The following is a 5,753-nucleotide window of genomic DNA, read 5'->3' on the forward strand; positions in this document are numbered from 1 at the left end:
ACGGCCCCAAATCCTGTGGGAACACCCGAAGGGCTTGGCGTTCTCAGAATTTCATTCTGAGGTCATCTCGGCCACCGTTCGGCTTCGACAAAGGTCTGTGCAGGCCATTTCGACTACGTGGTCTCGACGGGTGCAGATCCGACTCTGCAAATTTGGGGTTTTCGGCCTACAACTGCAGGTGCTGAGGATATCGACACTCCCAGAGTGTTGATTTGTGGCTGTCTACACATCGAAGGACGGCTCACAGTTCTTGGAGGCGTGTCACATACGAATCGGGCGCATCTACGCACAGACTGTAGGCGACATCCACTAGTTCATCAGGTAGCTTGTGTTTGCTGCTTGATATTCCAGATTTCATCCTGACATTGCAGGTACTTCCACATGGGATGTATTGTCAAAGATGATGTATGTTTGTTGAGGGTTTGCTGGCTGTGAGTCACGCAGCAAACAACTGCCGCAGCGGTTACAGCATACAGTGGGAAATTTGTGGATGTATGACTTTGTGGGAAGTCTATGTACTGTCAGATTTACTGCAGCCTTTGTTGAGGGTCGAGTGAGGTTTTATTGAGCTGGGGGATTCTCGAATGTTGAGATCCTTTCGGTGATACAGGTCTTGGAGCGATCCCTCGAGCACCCTTAGATAGGCAGCTAGGATGTATTGACTGTGAGTTAGACAGTTGGGATTGCATCTTTGCTTTACTGCCGTTGAGGCATTGTCACAGTCTATTCTTACAGGACAGTGACAGGACAGTGAGAGACAGTACAGGTGCAGGACAGGTTTACCCGCAGCTTACAGTGTCAAAGAGACAGTGTTTTTTGAGCTGTTTTTTGGTCTGTTTTTTGAGTACACCAGAGCCATTTTACAAAGGAGACTCTGCTGAAATTTATGCAGAATCTGAAGCTTTCTTGGTTCATTTGACAGGTTGATATTGGCTCAGAGGTCAGTTTACAGGGGAAACTCTGCCGAATTTTTCCCAGGAAAGTAAACCACTGTGAAGCGTAGCTATGGCTGGATCACAGGACACTGCTCTTTACAATATCAAGAAGGTGGATGGAACCAATTTCCCATTGTGGAAGAAGCAGATTTGGCACGTGTTGGTACAAAAGAAGTAGATAAAACCTATAAAGCTCAAGGGGATAAAACCAGAAGATATGGATGAAGATGAATGGAGCGAAATGGATGAATTGGCACTTTCTACCATTATGCTGACTTTGGCAGAAAGCGTTTACTTCAATGTAGAAGACAAGATGTCGGCTTATCAAGCATGGTTAAAGCTGAGTGATCTTTATGAGAAGCAGAGTGCAGCTTCACAGGTATACTGGCTTAAGAAGCTTGTTGACTTGAAGATGAAAGAAGGGACACCTATGTCCAATCATCTAAATGAATTCAACACAATCTATAGTCAGTTGTCAGCTCAAGGTGTCAAGTTTGATGAACCTGTTAGAGCTATGTTCCTATTGATCACATTGCCGGAAAGTTGGGACACTTTTCGCACAGCTTTGAGTAATTCTGCACCTCCAGATGGTTTGAACATAGCAGGTGTAGAAGGAAGTCTGCTTACTGAAGAAACCAATAGAAAGACAATGGACAAAGGCAAAGGAACAGCCTTAGTTGTCAGGGGAAGGACCAAAGAAAAGTACAAAGGTGGAAAGAGGAATCAGTCTCGTAGCAAGTCCCGCAGTGCTAAAGGCAAGAGTGACATAGAATGCTACCATTGTGGCAAGAAGGGTCACATGAAAAGAGACTGCAGAGAATGGAAAGCAGAAAAAGGCAAAGAGAAAGCTGAAGACCATGGTGAGAAGAACAAGTCCTCAGTGAAGATTCAAGAAATAAATGTGACAAACACTGTTGCAGAGGATGACAGTCTAGTGTCAGGAGACATCTACTTCTTGAAGAATACAATGGACTCAGCTCTTCTTACAGCATCTGATGGAAATGCACTGAGTGACTGGATTATAGACTCAGGGGCATCACTTCATGTGTCTCCAAACAAGGAGTGGTTTACCTCTTATGTGACCACTAAAGATCATGTTCGGCTAGGCAATGGGCAAACATGTGAGATCTTAGGTGTTGGAGATGTTCAATTGAAGTTTCAGAATGGCTCTTCTTTCACGCTGAAGAATGTGAGACATGTTCCCGCAATTACAAAGAGCTTGATCAGCACAGGTTTACTTGATGATGCTGGCTACGTCACCACTTTTGGACAGAACATGTGGAAGATATCCAAAGGTTCTATGACAGTAGCACATGGAGTAAAGTCTGGAGGACTTTACATGATTTATGTATCAAATGTCTCTAAAAATGTAATCAATGTAACCGAGCAGCCGAACGTTTCTTTGTGGCATAGCCGGTTAGGACATATGTCCAAGAAGGGAATGGAAATCTTGTCTCGTTCTGGTTATTTGCCTGGCTTTTCATTTAATGATTTTGAATTCTGTGAACATTGTCTGTATGGTAAGCAAACACAGCAGCCACATAAGCATAGAAGCAGTAGAAGAGATACACAGTTGGCACTTGTTCATAGTGATTTGTGTGGACCTATGCCTAACCTATCTCTAGGGGGAGCTTCTTACTTTATGACATTTATAGATGATTACTCGAGGAAAGTATGGGTTTACTTTCTCAAGCACAAGGATGAAGCGTTTAGTGTTTTCAAAACGTTTGTGACACTTGTGGAGAATCAGAGTGGCAAGAAGCTTAAATGCTTACGCACTGACAATGGTGGAGAGTATGTTTCAAAGGCCTTTCAGGACTTTTTTGAGTCAAAAGGTATAAAACGTGAACTTACTGCTCCTTACAATCCTCCTCAAAATGGTGTTGCTGAGAGGATGAATAGGACCATACAAGAGAAGGTCAGAAGTATGTTGTCTAATGCACAGATGCCAAATGGGTTTTGGGCTGAAGCTGTATCAACAGCTGTTCATCTTGTAAATAGATCTCCTAGCAAGGTTTTGCAGAAGGATTCAGTGCCAGAGATGGTATGGTCATGCAAAATGCCCTCATACAAGCATCTCAGAGTCTTTGGCTGTGAGGCATATACTCACGTTCCAAAGGAATTTAGGAACAAACTTGAGCCAAAGAGTAGAAAGTGCATCTTTCTAGGCTATGGTAATTCTGGTGAGATGGGGTACAGACTTTGGGATCCCAAATCCAAAAAGGTTATCCGCAGCAATGATGTTCACTTTAATGAATCCAAATATCATTCTAAACCAGAGAGGGTTGAGGAGATTAGAAGAGTTGTCTTCCAAGAAGATGGACCTGCACGTGCAAGACAAAATGTCAGGGCTCAAGAGGAGCAAGGACAGGATAGAGTGGAACCACAGGTTGTGGCTGAGCCTGAGCCACCTATTGTGCGTAGATCTGGACGTATCACGCGACCTCCTGATAGGTTTGTTCCATCTATGAACTATGTCATGTTGACTAATTGTAACGAGCCTTCATGTTACAAGGAAGCAGTGCAAATGAAGGACTCCAGGAATTGGCAATTGGCCATGCAGTCAGAGATGACAGCTCTGCATAAAAACAAGACATGGAAGCTAGTTAAATTACCACAGGGCACAAAGGCTCTACCTTGTAAATGGGTTTACAGGTATAAGATCACCGCTCATGATAGTCAGCCAAAGTACAAAGCAAGGCTTGTTGCCAAGGGCTTTAAGCAAGAACAAGGCATTGACTTTGAAGAAGTCTTCTCTCCGGTGGTCAAGATGACTACATTGAGATGCTTTCTTGCATTGGTTGCCATATTAGATTTGGTGTTGCACCAAATGGATGTCAAGACAGTGTTCTTGCATGGTGATTTAGATGTGGAAATTTACATGCAGCAGCCAGAAGCCATTGCCACCATATGTGAAACTTAGCAAACAAGATTGTCCTGTGTCTGAGGAAGAACATGCTGAAATGGATAAGATTCCATGCGTCTGCAGTGGGTAGTTTGATGTATGCAATGATTGCTACTCGCACAGACATTGCATTTGCAGTGGGAGTAGTAAGTCGATACATGTCAAACCCAGGCAAGAAACATTGGGAGGCAGTGAAAGGAATATTGAGATACCTGAAAGCTACAAAGAGTATGCGTATATGCTATGGGAGTCAGGAGCTAAGTGTAAAGGGTTTTACAGACTCAGATTATGCAGGTGACTTAGACAACCGAAGGTCTACGTCATGGTATGTCTTTACATTGGCTGGTGGAGCAGTATCATGGCGTTCTAGATTACAAGATTGTGTTACTCAGTTTACTACAGAGGCTGAATATGTTGCAGCATCAGAGGCATGCAAAGAATCAATTTGGCTTAATCGACTAGTAACAGATTTGGGAATCAAAGAAGAGATGCCTGTGTTATATTGTGATAGTCAAAGTGCTATACAATTGGCTCGCAATCCAGTTTATCACTCAAAGACAAAGCATGTGGATGTGAAGTATCATTTCATCAGGGAAATGCTCGAGGATAAGCAACTTCAGCTTGTCAAAGTTCACACCACAGAAAATCCTGCTGATCTACTTACAAAAGGACTTCCCTCAGAGAGCTTTGCGCATTTTCGCAAGCAGTTAGGTGTAGGGTAGTACATCCCTTCTCTACATCTTTTGTATATTAGCTTGTATAGTAGCTTCTCTCACACTTAAAGTACCACATTGGACTTTAAGTGGGAAGTTGTTGGGGTATAAAGCCCAATGTGGTCGCCCAGGTAAGTGGACGGGCCGTCAAGTATGTACACATATTTTTTTGTAAAAACCTAATAAGAACTCACTATGCTCTACACATTACAGTAGAGCGAGTTCACCATATCGTCGTGCTCTTCTTCTCGCACTCTCTCTCGCGTCGCACTTCCGCTCGTACTCCTTCACAAGAGATAGTTAGAGTTAGGAGAAGAAAGAAGAAGTGAGGAGAGAAAGAGAATTAAAGAGACAGAGAAGATTTCTCACAAAAGAGATCAATTATGTGTATATTTTGGTGTCTTTATTTGTGTTTGTGTACAAATATATGAAGGAGATAGAGAGAGAGGAATGTGGCAATTTTGGTATTTCTATATACGTCTTTGTGGAAATGTAAGGGGGGGGGAGGGAGGGGGGAATGTAACAATTTTTTCATGGAGAGATTGATTACACAAAGGCACGATGAGTTTTCCAAAAAGTAAAAAACTATTTATATAAAATTGTATGTACAATGTCTATGCCAAGAGAAATATATACGAAGTAAAGCACTAAGCACTCTTTTTTTTTTCTTTTTTCTTTTAGCAAATCTTTGAGTGCTTATCTGCAGCATACACGGAAATCTTGACTGACATTTATGACTTTGTCTCAACAAAGTGACACGGATTACCTGCATGATTTAACTTAAAAACTCCATGTACGAATTGTGCAAGCATCTCTCAAAATATAACTGTCTAAATGACTTCTATAGATGATGAACCTTATCCACAACAGGTCCCACAAGCTGTGTAGTGATTGTGTTCTCTCTATCCACGTGTATTTTTGCATGTAAATGTGCAATCTCTAAACGTCTTGTGGGCTTTGAACAAGCAACACAATAGGTCCCATCTATTGTTTTGTGCACCTTACTAGATTTACACACATAGCATACAAGCTCCAAAAGATTATCGTTTATATTTACAAAGACGAGATCTCCATTCATTGATCAAATTAATTTTTTTGTTTTTTAGTGGTATACTTCTAAAAAATGTAAATCTTACAAAGTTAGAAAAAAAGGACTAAAGATCTATGAAGCTCACCTCTTTACCATATCCCAAATATTAT

The sequence above is a fragment of the Adiantum capillus-veneris genome, chromosome 18 (assembly GCF_014529385.1).
Source record: "Adiantum capillus-veneris isolate H3 chromosome 18, ASM1452938v2, whole genome shotgun sequence".
Lineage (NCBI taxonomy): Eukaryota > Viridiplantae > Streptophyta > Polypodiopsida > Polypodiales > Pteridaceae > Adiantum > Adiantum capillus-veneris.